General features: G+C 38.0%; 1 protein-coding gene across 3 annotated transcripts in view; it reads right to left on the bottom strand.

The window, feature by feature from the left end:
* LOC128253791 (uncharacterized) overlaps positions 1-15,217 on the bottom strand; it is a 39,649-nt gene that overhangs the window by 13,334 nt on the left and 11,098 nt on the right. The window lies entirely within an intron of this gene.

The raw sequence follows: 15,217 nt of genomic DNA, 5'->3' as shown, positions 1-15,217 counted from the left end.
ACTTGAATAGAAATGCAAATTTTACGCTCAACTGGATTTATCAATCTGCCATCTGCTACAGAAGCGTGCTATGAAAGTTTGCGTCATATAAAGCGAAATTTAAAGGATTCATTGAAATATTTGAGCATTTGAATAAATATATGTTTGCTGCATTTTAAATGAGATCGCCAAACAATGCTTTGTTTATTAATTGTCCAGCGGCTTCCTTTTTGTATTAAATAAAAATTTGTGTTTTGTTTATATTGGTTAGTTCTGCAGAAGTTTAGTTAATAAATTATAATTAAAAACTAACAGGGAGAAAATGAAAATTTATATAGCCCACCTGACACTGTTGCCTAATGACCTCCGCTTTAGTATGACTATAAAATACAGTGAAAAATGCATGCAAAATAATTAAATAAATTTTACATGTGGCTCATTAGCCCTGACAGCCGCAGAGAAATAAATTTTAGCGAGGAGAGGCATGCCAAAGCGTCCCAATGGCAACAAAAATTGAATAACACAGAAGAGGAATGAGGGCTCACTTTCACACCTGTATCTCCCAGGTATATAAAGTGCCTGACACTAAACGCAACACGCACCCAATTACCCACGAGGTACTCTCAATATGGTGCCAGGAACAGGCTCCTCCGCACGTGGAAAGCCATCTTCCATCTTGCCACTTAATTCATTCATAATTCGCCATTTGCCAGGTCATAACCCGGAATCATTTCCGCTTCCGGCAGGAAAAATATGATTAAATTTGTCAAGCTCGTCGGTTTTTCCTTTTCTTCTCCATTCTCAGCTCCTTGGCAGGATTCAAGTTCTGGTTTCGACTTGGCCACAATGAACAAGTAAGTTATTTACGCAATTAAAATTCATAAGCTAAGAGCTCGTATTCCTCTTTATTTCCCTTTTCTTCTGAGCTTTTTTTCTATCTTTTCTTGACAATTGTCGTTTGTCCTGTTCGGACAAATTAATGCTATTCCGGCGTTTGGTTTTTAGAAAACTTTAGGCAATACTTTAATAGTTTGTGCTTAACAAAACCATCTGATGTTTTTAATTTTTTAATTTAAAATATTGTCGCTTAAACCTGTCCTAAAATACACATCAAAATTGCAATAAAATACCTGCTGCTCGACATCGCCTGCAGCAAATTACATGCAATTTATTATTTTAATTAAATTGCTGACTGTCAGATGCTTGCTGCAATTTTATTTGAATTTTACTTGGCATTAAAACCTATATTCAGGTGGCCCAGTTCTTTTTTCACAAAAAAATATAATAAATGCTAACCGGAGGGCGAACGAACAATGCCTGGAGAATATTAAAACGAATGAGTTATGCACGAGACCAGAGGCAAAGGAGCAGCAGGAAAAAACTTGGCCCAGCTGTTTCTTGGCCTTAACAACATAAACAGTGAGCTCAGTCGAGCCAGAACTTAAATAAATAAGCAAACAGCGATGTCATAACAGCAGGAACCAAACTGTATCTCAGATTTCTCTCCGCTTAAGAAGGACAATTTTATTTATTAAGATTTTCGTTTGTATTACAGATCCGACAACGTAAACTGTAATTTCCGTGGACGATGAGACGTAATGTGAGCCCCAAAGGAGACGCCCTCGGTAGGAACTAACTTTAGTCTAGATGTTTTTCTTCTTTACAGTAAAGTAAAACACAGAACTAGATTCTTTTCTTCTTTACCTTGAAGAGAGACATAGAACTGACAAATTGAGAATCTACTAAACGATTTATGTTAGTTAGAGAGATAACATCTAGTTTGATCTCACTTTATGTTGTTAAGTAAACAATTTGACGCTCCATTACTAAATGGCTCCAAACGTGGGGCCATTCTCAAATGTTTATTTTGCCATTGAAGAAATATAACATCGATCTATGAAATTTTTTTAATGAACAGATTTCACCCAACCGAAACTTTTCCATGCAGCCTAGGTGGGTAATTTTTATAGTCTGCTTTTTTGGGATTCCCCTGACCACACATGACTCATTAACCTTAATGCCTGTCAGATGGCTCAACCCTTGACAGCCATTTAAGCTTGACATAGTCCATTAAATGTTCATATACAGCTTGGCCAACTTTTTCCCATTCACATTCACTTATCCAGCCACTTAGGTCCATCAGTTCACACTCCCAGACTTTCCCAACCTGAGAGGTTTGGTTTGATACGATCTATTTTGTGGCTGCGATAATACATGTATGTCATATTTTGGTGGCAAATTAATAGCACACAACTAAAATTGTTTATTTATGAGTTTGCTTGGCTGGGTTTGTACGCTGTAATTCAACTGTTATCCAGCAGACACTCAACGTTTTGTTCAGTCATAATTTATATTGTTGATTTATTTTATTTATTTCCGTGACTGTTTGTGAACGGTTGCCACGTCCATTTGTTTGCGCTCTAATTTCTCCCATTTCAATAGTAGTTTTAGTGTGCGTGGCAAAAATTTCGCCCCACTCTTTTCAATTCGTGACCTTGGTTGATTACCGTTTTGTAAAACGCCAACATTTATCAGGCGAAAGTTGTTTTGGGGGGGGGGGCTCACGAAATGGAAATGTTGGTCGCACGTGCTGGCAACCACAAATAGGGAATGGAAACATTTCTGATAAAGTGTAATGCAGCGAAGTGGGAGAGAAACCACAGTGTGTCACTCCGAAACAGTTGTGGTTTATCGATTACTACTTTGAAGTTTTCCTTTTCCAATCAAGTACCGGCCCAGGGGTTCTGATCCTTACGGAAATGAACATTGGAGTTTATGTAGTGCAATTTGCTTAACTGGGCTCACCTAATTGTTGGGCTTAGCCCGGGGAAATTATGTGCAGAACCCAACGGTCAAAATGTGCCATAAATTAAGGGCTCTTATCTGAGTTAAATGTGACTTACCAACACTGGCTGCTGGCACTCACAATCAGATGGCCCATAATGAACAGGCTTTGCATAATTAAACTCAGTCCAACCACAATTTTCTATAATGGACATGTAGGAAAAAGGAGTCCAACTGGGTGGAAATGAGGAAACATCATTCATGATAAAAACCAATTTAAATAGAAACATGCCCAAGTGAACCATATATATCTATTATAATTTATATTTTCATATTTCCTTCAATGCATATATTTAATTTATATCCAATCTACTCTTATCAATGAAATTCAATTTTGATTGACTGCATAATTGTTTTTATATGGGAAAAATACGTTATTGAATTACCACAAAATTCATTTTTTATGGGACTAGAAATTGAAAGTTTTTTCGGCAGCCAGCCAGTGTAAACATTATTTAAAGTTGGCCATATGCTCCGTACGCCCCGGACAGAAGACAAATAAAAGCTAAACCATTTGGTATGCAAGAAGGGACAACAAGGAAATTATGAAGACGAACAAGCTGATGACACCGTTGAGCCTGAGTCCCAATTGGCGATTCGGCGATAGGGCATAAGCTAGTCACGTCCTACTTTTGAGAATACAAAATAAATAATTCCATTTGCTGACAATTTGCTTACGTGCTTCGCAAGAATTTTATTTTACTATTTGCTGACCAAACTGTTGATTTTGATTAAATATTTTCCCTGCAGTGGAAACCCGCTGATTAGAAATACAATTGGTTGCGATGGGAAAGGAAAACTTTAGAATTCAATTAACAAACGTCCAAACTTTTCCTTCAAGCTTGACAAGTTTGTGAAATTAGGGAAAGTGCATGAAAAATAGCCAAGTGAGAAAATATTTGATATTTAATGAGGAAACTTTTACAAATGGTATTTAAAATTCTAGCTTACTTGCAGTTTATTTATTTTTTTTTTTTGCAAAACTACTGTCTGCAGTTTAGGGCTGTAAGTATGCCGGATGTGTTGAGCTGTGTTTACATTCTATGTTTCTTTTTACTCACCCCACGTATTTGCATGTTTCCGGTGTTTTTATAAAAAACACTCAGAATACTCCACGCTTGCCTTCCTCTTAACTTAACTCTAGGAAAAGTTGCTAGCGTGTGCAATATTTATTATTAAAATGCTACTCAAAATGCGCCTGTAACTTTTGCCAACAAAATTAAAACAGCCAAAGCGCGCCAACGCAGCACAAAAAGTTATGGCAAAAAAATGCACTCTAGCAACAGTCGCATTTACATTCACATTCGCAATCGCCCTTTTACCAGATTCAGTTTTCAGGCAGAAAGAGTTTCTATGTGGCCAAAGCCAGGAGCAGAACGCCAGAACGCTAGAGCGCCAGAGACCTGTAAAAGTTTCATTTATTAATAAAGAATCCCCTTGCAAGGGCAAAAAGGATCCCCTTTTTATCTGTGGGCATCTGGCCCTTGAATTGCCCTCCTTTTGTGCAGTACAATTGAAATTGAAACTTATTACGTCGATGACGCGGATGGCAGTGAAGAGGAGCAACAAGCTACCAGGACCATAAAACCCAAGTGCAAGTGCAAAGGATTCGGCTGGCGGTCCTTTGGCTTCTGCAAAAGGCCAGAGTTCATGTTGAGCCAACGTTAACTGCCTTGGCTAGCATGCCAAATGGCGATTTGCAGGCTGGTTCTTCTGGTCAGAGGTCCAATAATTTTCAAGGCCTTTGATGCTCGTCCAGGTTGGGGTCATTGAGTACAGTTTTAATCATGAATTGAACGAACAGCGTATGGAACCTATCTTAAAAGGGGTTAATGGTTTTATTTAATGCAGACAGCTGGTAAGTTTATAAGCGGATTTTTAACTTAAACATGTACAACTTGGAATATAGAACACTAAGATAAAAGTCTTTATTTACGTTTATTTTTCAGGGAAAGCATATTTTCTACAAGAAACTTATATTTTTAAGGACCAAGTTTAACATCTTCTTAAAGTAAAATTGTTGTGCATCGTAACTATCGATATAAAGGACAACAAATTAATTACAAATTGTATAAAAAGGTATTTTTTATGAATAGGGTATTGATGGTGTATATTCTTAAACATTTTTTCATAAAATCAATTTCCTGTAATACTTGTTTGAGTAACATATGGTGTTTTATTGTTTCGTAGTTGGTATTTTATTATATTGTTAAGGTAAAGGTAGTTTCCGTTTTCGCAGCTCTGTGGAGTTGGAGAATTAATTGCAAGCTGACATGCGAAAAATTAATTTTCACCTTTTATATATGGTGAGCTCGTAAAAGTGACCATTAAAAAACTTAACGAAGCGTCATGCTTACGAGGAAATCTTTTACTTTTCCTGCCTGTTTTGGCCACGTTTCCATTTTCATTTCCATTATTGTGCTGTGCAGCAGTTTCCGTTGGCCTTTTCTCGTTTTTCCTTTTTTATTTTTTTATATATTTTGTTTCTTTGCCACTGATGCGTGAGCTATTGACTGCCATTGTTTGTTTGTTATTGCTGTTGTTTTGTAAAGTGGTTCGCATTATTGCTGTTGTTTTTGGTTTTTGTTATATTTATTGTGGTAATTTATACTTAAACTTTTGCCTGCGCAAAAGGATTCCGTTTTTGTTGTTTGCGGCTGTCACCTTTTGTCTGTTCTTAAGTGAGATGGTTATTGTTATTGTTATTGTTATGGCTATGGTTATGCAAGCGCGCATTTTGTGTGTGTGAGCGCGCATTCAAATGTCAGTTTAAATTAACAAAACTGTCAGCTCATGAGCAGAATAAATTGCAAAACGTTGAAGAAGTGGGTCCAAATTTGACATTTATCTGACAGTTGAAAAGAGTCGAATGGTGTTTTCGGTACTAAATGGAAAAGTGTATCGAACTGAAATAAAATAATAATAATCTCAGCAAATGTTTGCTTTTTAGCAACCGCTATTAATATAAAATGACTTAATAACCCCAGATAATTTATTGTTTCATACACACAGAATTTAAGCCACTTTCGTATACACATAACATATCAACTCATAATTTACAAGACCAACCAGCTGCCTTGCTCCAATTGAACTAATTCCACTGTCAGTGTCACAAAATAAATGACATAAAGCTAGCTGAGTCAAATTAAGTAGCATGTCATGTGTGTCTCCTTTTCGGAGACCCCAAGGAGCCCTAAGCCAACTTGACTAAACATATCTCTTCCATTTTACCCCGCCAAACGCAAAGAAAGCTTGACCAACCACTCAATTAGACGGGCGAGTGGAAAACTGAATTAAATTAACTGGTGACGGCCCCAAAAGAGTCATAAGCAAAGGTCCCCGAAAACCCTTGGATGTACATAGCATACTATATATTATTTAGCCCCTCGCGTGTGTGGGTTCTAATGCAAACATGCAAATGTAAACACTGAGTGGAAATGAAACGGAGACGCCTGCTGGTCTCGAGTGTCATTTTGTGGCATTTTGTTGCCAGTAGCACCAAAGGAAATGAAAGAACAACAAGCTCATCAATAGACAACACTAACCGCTCCCACAAACAACTCGCTGGACGGACATAAAGTGGCAAGCCAAAACGATGATCTAGAGAATTGAAACCAGGCAGCAAGATGACTACTCTGAGATGAAAGTATAAGTATTATTTGCTTGGTACCAAGCGTAAATGTTGTTGCTGAACTATAATTAAGATAGAATTTGATCTTAAATAAAATTACAATACAATATTACATACAAAAGCTTTGAAGAAAAAATAATGACACACCTACAATCGAATGAGATGCAAAAATAATAAGAAAAATTATTTCCTTATGTCAACGGGGGTTGGTACAGAAGTCCCTAGGTTTTTTAAATGTGTTAAAAAGGTGTCTAAATGTATGCAATATTAAATACAATATATGAAGCACCCACATTTAATACAAAATTAAGACACCATTTAAGGAGTTCATTTTGAAGTATTCTTCTCAGTGTAATGCAAGAGTGATATTCTGATGCCAAAGAACTTATTTCTAACATTGCTCCTTACAAACTACTACCAGCAAATTACAACAGCCAAAGACTCAGTGACACTTATGTAGTTGATTAGCAAACAAGGGTGCGATTTTTCAAGAGTCCAGCAAATATGAGCCCCAAAATAGCAAGCTTTAAATTCTGCAGCTATTGAGTGGAAACTCTAAGCTGCCTGAAGTTTGTCATTATATGTATTTTTGTTGTGCAGGAAAGTCAACAGTGGAAAAGCAGCTCAGCTGAAAAGAAGCTTATCAAATTGTTTGTCACTCAAAAATGTTTGCAAAGTGACAACCGAGTTGTTTAGCAGCGTGAGAGAATGAATTCCGAAATGGCAATTCGAGGAAAATCAACTTCCCCGACATTAGATTTATTTTTAATGGTATCACATATCCTTTCTAGTACTTTTATGCATAGCCAAAATTGTTAGACACTCTTGCAATAGATTTGAAATTGCACATGTCGATTAAGGTACAAGCAAATTTGAAATTTATTCGCTTGCAGTTTTCCCTCCTCCTTTCTATTATGCAGTTTGCCAAATTGATTTTATGTCGAAACTCTCTGAGCATATTTGCATTTCAATGTTGTCGCAATTAAATATTAAAATCAATTAAAGCCCCCGAGCAGTTGAGGCAGGGATCTCCGGTTTTCGTTAGCAGATTTTACTCGAGTTTTTGACAGGTGGGTTGCTGTAAAGTCGTCGTGTTTGCCAAAAAACAATTTTTTGTCTGATGCGCCAGAGGTGTATTTGGCATTTAATGAGAACATGGAGCCTTCGGCAATGGTTTAATTATAAATACGAACAGCTAAGAACCAGTAAATGATATGTTAGGATAAGAGATTAAAACCGACTGGAGCTTACGATAATTGAGGTGAGGGATTAATTTTAACGAGGAACTGGATTGCGCTTTGTCGGGCATGAAATTAATCGAGATTTTGGGTTCACAAATCCGTGGGGATGAAATTGTACAGCTATTTAATAGGAAACCTATTCAACTTGAATACAAATTTCAAGTTTCATAATTTCTACTTTCTAAGAATTATGCTTATTGCCACAAAAATAAAGTAAGAGGTTAAAAAATGTTATGACTGTAGAAATTGTCAAATTCATTGAAATGAGAGAGACTTTCGCAACTTTTGCAACAGCAAAATAAATGGCAATTTCAAGCACATCTTTGAACACATTCAACGAAGCCCTTGCGTTCCTTGCAGAATTCCTCCCAATTAAAAGGGAATTCCCTTGCTCCAATCAGGCTCATAAATCAAGGTCCTTGGCTTGCTTTTCAGAATGATTTCCGTCCTCCACCGCATATTTCATACTTACAAGGAATGCTGGTTATTTATTTTGAGACCCCAATAGTTTGTGTTGTAAAAGTCAAACATGGCAAAGTAGGACAACAAAAGGAATACTCCGAATAGCAATGATGTTGAGTGGGCTGATGGAGCGATGCCCAGTGCCAGCGACCTTTGTAGTTCAAGTTTCGAGTTTACATGCGAAAAGGAGGAATAGTGAGCTTAAAATTTGTAGCCCCAAGAATTTCCAGAGGGAAAGAAGAAATAACAACATCGGAAAGTATGCGCAAAAAGGATCCATCCGCCAGTTTGGCCTGGAGCTCTTGGGTAATTTAAAAGCGGATAATAAAAACGGATTTACAGTTATGAGCACAAACATGCTGTAAAGCAAATAAATGCGAGAAGAAATCCGAGCGAAGGTGGTAAATTCTCTTATTTGCAGGACCTTGGCCCGCGTGGCCCTTTGGTCCTTCGTACTTCGTATCGCCCAAATCGTCCTGGATAAACACGACCCACCGCAACCGGCGACCCCAATCCAATTAAAGCGAAAGCAATTTCACAAAAAACCATTCCAGCCTTGAAGTCTTCTTAAAAAAGCGAAAGATACATTTGATAGCGCCTAAGTAGAGCACTCGCTCGGTTTAATTAGACACTCGAACTCGTACTCGATGACGGGCCAGCGGACTAGCGGGCCGAAAAGCTCGCGGGGAAACCGATTAACAAAGGCCAAAAGCAGTGAAAAGCGTTTTGTCTCGCATTGTCCTGGCTGAAGGGTTCGTGGACAGTTGCATTGTCAGCGCTGCACGTGCAACAAAGGGTTCTCTCCGGGGGACAAAGGCGAGGCCATTGCCGAGTGACACACTTAATGCACTCGATGATTGGAGGGGCATTCGCTTACACATTCGCATTCACATCGCCACCATTGAATTGCGGTGACGACGAGACCTGGAGTGCCCAAATCTGTGGGTGTTGAAAGGATAATGGATAAGAATGTAACCGACTTTTTGCACTTTACTTTGGATTTTCCGGGTCTTCTATAGCTGACTTGTATCTAGCCTAAGAGGTGGATTAAACTAATGCATTTTAAAAGTAATACCAAACTATTTGCCTAAGTTACAAAATAAATTAAATCCATAGTTGTTGGAAGAATATATTTTTAAGCTAACATGTTTAATATTTTTGAGTATGAGAATTTTATTTTTAACTTGAGTTTCAAAATATTTTAGGACCATTTTGTATTTTTAACAATCCATTTTTAAATCACATTTTTTATTGGTTTAAGTTAAGCAAGGTAAGAATAGTATGTATTGTACAACTCTAGAAATTTTAATTATTTTAAATTCATCCCATTTAAGCCCTAAAAAATTTAATTTTAATTTTTTTTCTTTTTGGTGACTAGTCCTTTTTTTATATTTTTCCATATTTTATTTTAAGTACCTAATATTTTTAAGCTGTTGGGAATATATTATAAGACAATAACGTGTTCCTATATACATATTTAGTGTTCTTGGCCAATTTTATGCAGGGTATTTCCCTGTTCGTTTCAGTTTAGCCCGATCGCTTTCCGTTTCAGTCTGCAAATTTTATTTGAGTTGCTGCCTTATCGAAAACGGGGGCGCTTCGACATTATCAGCTCATGCATCTACGTCATTGCACATTAAAATTGCAAAAAATACGACACAGTCGAGTGGCTCTTGGGCGTGGAGGTCCTTCAGGCAGTACACCAATACAAGTGCCAGTAGGAATACCAAAACCAATACGAGTACGAGTACCAGAACCAATACCAGTACCAATACCAACACCAGAAACCGTGCAGCACATAAGACTTTCAATCAGAGTGCATTGGAACGGAAATTCTGCGCTGCAGCGCAGAAATGGAAGGAAATACATGCTCGACTGGCTGTCTGACGGACGGAAAAGGCGAAGGAAAAGAAACAGGAGCGTGTATCGAGTGAATTGAGCCACTGACGGACTTGGCTCTTGGCTCTTACGTCCCGACTAACTGTATCAAATGTCCCGAGGACAGCTTATGCGGCGTCATCTGATCTTAGTTTGGCAGGGAAATCAGGAATGGGGGTGGTGCTGGCTCCTTCGTTGGCCATAACAAGGTTGCTGCCAGTTGGTTACTGTGGCAACATGGCTGCTTCGCCACTGACTTTGCATACTTTGAACATTGGCCCATCCAATTTACTAGTTCTACTACTATGTATACTATAGCTGTTTGTCGTTCTTGTCGACGGCAGTCAATGTTGTCAAGGCAAGAAGTCAAAAGTATCGACAGGATGTCTTGGCTAAAATATGAAAGTGCATGCTATGGACTTTCAACGGGGTTTATCTGGCCCAATGAAGAGATTTATCAACTGCTCACAAAATTGGTTTAAAACAGCCCGAAATTGCCTCGGAATTATTGATGACCCTGGCCTACCTTAGCTCAACCTTAACGAGTAGATAAAGGTTAGTTTGCCTGTCAGATTGAACATTTTAAAATCCCCACACAATCACTGATGCCCAAACAGATACATTTCAGAGATCCCGAAATACTTTCACTTCAATTTCCTGACTGGAGTGAATTAATGGAGCACAGCGAAGCTCAAAACAGGAAAACTCAGGGCGTACAAATTCCATTTAATGACCGAAAATCCCTAACTGAAATGAATTTGATGTTATTGACTGCGAATCGGGATTCGGGATTCGGGGTTCAGCGGCGCTGAACACAATTTGAATTCGACAGACAATAGGCCGGGTTTGATTTAGGAAATTACATTTTCGGGCCTCGAACAAATGAATTATGATGTGGCCAAACAAACAAACAAAAAAAAAAGAAGTGATTTCCTTTATGCCGGCCCCAAACCCAAACCCAAACCCCTTCCAATCAGAACCCAAACACGTGCGTGTGCCTTGTCAACGGGGCGTATAAATCTCTTCAGCTACTCAATCCCGATGACTGCCTGCCATTAAAAGTGCTCGTGCCGCAACCAGACCCATGGCTATTAAATATTAGGCAATTTGTAGATCTATAACGATTGCCCCTAATGTGGGTTATATTTATGAGCACGGCCTGAATAATTCACCCTGTTCGGTTTCGAGTCTGGACTTCTGCTTCCTGCCGTTGCGTTAGGTAATTTATTAGCCACGTCTTTCAATATTTAATTGAATACGGTGTCGCAGCGTTAGACAAATGGCCAACACTGCGGCTCCATCTGGCGATGCGTGCCGTGAAAAGTGCCCCACTAAATTGCAGGCCATGGCCGATGGGAGATGGCTGAAGTTCTGGTCAGCAGGAGGCCTTCGTGGGCTTATTAATAGCAGCACAATTTGGCCTGGCAGCCAGAGTGACGGATATTCGGAAAATTGAACAGGCCGGATTAAAATAGATATGGCTTAGGCTCTTTGTGTGGGTAGTTGACATATATGGAGCATTAATATGTAGGGAATAATAAAATGAAATAAAATAAAATAATGCTATTTTTTTCATTGATTATATACAATCCTAATGCTTACCAATTTTGCATCAATTTAAATATTTTTGTCGAGTTTGAAAACATTATTTTAACTTATTAAATTTAATTTATATTCAAAAATATTGTTAAATTTCATTTTAAATTATTTCAAATATTTTTGAGCCAACAAGAAAAGTTTTAAATTGCACTATTATTTAGTTTATTTGAAGTCTCCAACTTGAAAAGCTAAACTTGGACTATTACCCATATCGCTAGACTGTGGCCTAACTCTTATTAAACACTCCATCAGCTAACCAGGCAAACTACCCAGAAACTTGTGCTTAAACTGAAGTGAAAGGCAAATTTATGCGATTCAAAGCCTTGGGGGCTTGGCATGAAAGCCCAACTAACCATCAAAGATGCAAAGTCAACACAAGCAGCCCGAGTTCTTGTAGCGGAATGGCCCGAAAAGTTCGCCTGAACACGCGGCGTATGAGCAACGCAGCTGGTGGTGCGACAATTTAACGCGCTGATTGACGAGCAAACACTCGAAGGCTGAAAGTGGCCGAGTTGGCCAGGAAAATAACTGTTTGTCAATGGCATTAATTATGTGGCATAGTCAGCAGAGTCAGGAATGAAAGTGGACAACTTGTCACTAGCGTTGGACTAGTTTAGCATTATAATTTGACGTGTCAGAATTGTGAAATGTTTGTATGCTGGCTGACCATTGATTTGAAAATAGCAATGTGTGGCCACAGAATAAACCAGACGTAAAATGACAAAGGTGTGCCGCAAAGTGCCCTCTGCTGTTGTCACAGTATATCTCTAAAATTGAATTATGGCGAACTGAATGCGCAGCACAAAAGTCAAAGTCAGTGTCAACAGACGAGCAAACACGTTTCCAATTTGTTACGAATAAATGGGTGTAGCATACTTATATGGGAGTACGAGTACGAGTACGAGTTTCTGTATCCGTATGCAAAAAGGGGCGGTGGTGATACGTCACTTGACATCTGTATAAACAGGAGAGCGGTTGGAATACATATATGAAATATGAAATGCTGCCAGGACACATTCATGTCGACCATTTTCCTCTCTGTTTTGTTGTTATGCGCCTGAATGATTTCTTTTGTGAAATTGATAACTCTGTATACACACAACATATAAATGTGTATATCCAAGAGGGGATGTCCTGTATGCGAGATGGTTTAAAATGCTTCACATCCAGCCTGGCATTATGTGCTGCCTCAAGGTCTGTGGATTATCACAAATTAAAGTTGTACAGGGCTTTAGGGCCAAGAAAATTCTGACAAGGGATTTTGTAGGAATATATAAATTTTTTTTGGTGCTGTCATTGTGAAAATATTGAGCAGTCATGTGGTGAGATAAGAATTTTTCTTCAAGTACTTTCTTCAGCAGATTTAGACAGTGATGATAACTTATGGCGCTTGCACTGAAGCTTGAAAAAATTCATTAATTTTCATAATAAAAAGATATTCCTCTCAATTAATTCGCAAAAAGTTGAGAGTTTCGGTTTATACCAAACAGTTAACCATGCCTATCTGCTTTTAAAATAAATCTTTGAAATATTTACCAATAATTCAAGAGCTCAGCTAAAAAATATCACATTAATAAACATTTATTACAATTTTTAACATTTTGTTTCCGTTTGCTGTGTTGCCATCCATCACATTTGTTTAATTTCATTTGGGCCTTCAAAAACTCTGTCGTGCCTGCATTTGCATAACTCCTCTCGTTTATTTATTTTTTCAAATTATCCGCTAAGCGGACTTGCCAATGATTGATTGGCCAGGGAGGCAACACGACATTAGCCCCATAACCTTGGCAGGATCCGGAGCTCACGTAAAGCAAGTCATAAAAATATTTCACCGAACAATAAAAAAGTGAAAAGAGCCGAGACGAGCCGAAATAACAAAACGTTGTAGGTCATGTGTCATCCGCAGAGTCCTGAGTTCCGCTTTGTTTTCTGTTGTTTTGTTTCACTCGGCGGCTCATATTGCATGTGGCATGTTTGTTTGCACTCCGCCGAGATATAATGCCCGTACACCATTCAGCTCCGGGTGTGACAAACTTTAACACAGAAACATTTTGTGCCGTGGCTGCCACGGGGCTGAAATTGAATATTTAATTTTTGCTTTGTCGCGTTTTGAAACAAATTCCCGCTGGGGTGTGAGAACAAAGTAAGGCATTAATGAAATTCCTCCAAAGTTTGGACAGCTGATGCACGGGAGCAGATGATCCTGTAAAAGGTGGTTGGGCGCAAGTATTTGGCATAACTTTGTCTTAGTTTCGGCAAAAAGGAAGTTGCCATTTTGGAATTCCAATTTTGTCACGAGGTATGGTATTAAAATTGCTTTAGAGACCCCTGAAAAATTAGACTAATTTTTGTTTTTTTTTTGCTCAACACCGTCGATTTATAATTTACCCGGATTGTTGGGTTGAATAATTGGATATAATTAGCTTTTTTCATTAATCAAAGCTGTAAATCAGCTGAACGAGTTATTAATCATCTACTAAGCCAACCATACAAATATTTTCAACATTTTGTAGCCATAGTTTTTTTGAATACTAGAAAATTGTTATAAGATTTAAATAAAATCTTTAGCTAGTAAAAAGGAAGTTCAATCAAAAAACCAATATTTAATATCTTAATCTAAAATTAATTAAATACTACTGAATAAAATTAAAGTTTTTAATTGTTTTTTAAGTATATATTTAAAGATTTCAATACAAAAACATAATAAATTAGTTGGTACTTCATTTTTAAGTCTGGCTCAAGTACAGATAATTGAAAAGATTAAAATGTATTAACATTTTTTGACACTTATCAAGTTTTAAATTTCGTTCCGACCATTATTCGCCCATGCATTCACAGTAAATCCGAAGGATCTTCCTCTGCCTACTGCTATTTTAATCCTCACCACCCTTCTGCACTTTTTTTGATCCCTTCTGGCGCCTTTTTTAATGCCACTTAATTAAATTGGACGCTTTGCCAAAAATAGCGCGGCTCAGCTGAAAAAAAATGGACTGAAAAGCCTAAAAAGAAAATCCACCCCACAGCATCAACACTCAATCATTAAGACCGCACAAAAAATGACAAAGTGAATCGGGTCACAGAATGCGCACGACAGAAAATCTGAATAAATATTTCACTCAACAACTATAATTACCAATGGTATGTTGATGTACATAATAATAAAATCAAATATGCCAAGTTTGGGCGTCAATTTTAGGCTGATTAGATGCAAATGGCTGTGATAAAGATAAAAATACCAAATCAATATCCAACTAAGTCGTTACTCGGCATCAGCCCGCACTCAGTCGACCTCCAAGATGACACTTCAAAACAAACTACAGAAAGCTGGAGGGAAAAAAATTGCAGAGCCCAGGCAGATTTTATGTTATTTTATGTTAAAAATAGGGGACCAGCGTCGGAGGTCCTTTGGACCCTGGCAAAAGGGAGAGGTGTAGGGGCGAAACACACAAAAGTTTTATTTATTCATGGGCACGGAGGACTGGTGTGCGTCACCAGGAATCAGGGACTGAGATGTTACCCAACTGGATGCCGAGAAATATTTATTTTACTATCGGAATGCTTCAGATTTTTATGCCCACTTTCA

Source organism: Drosophila gunungcola (assembly GCF_025200985.1).
Source record: "Drosophila gunungcola strain Sukarami chromosome 2R unlocalized genomic scaffold, Dgunungcola_SK_2 000004F, whole genome shotgun sequence".
NCBI classification, from domain to species: domain Eukaryota; kingdom Metazoa; phylum Arthropoda; class Insecta; order Diptera; family Drosophilidae; genus Drosophila; species Drosophila gunungcola.
The sequence above is the reverse complement of the archived record's forward strand: the minus strand, read 5'-3'. Positions and strand labels throughout refer to the sequence as shown.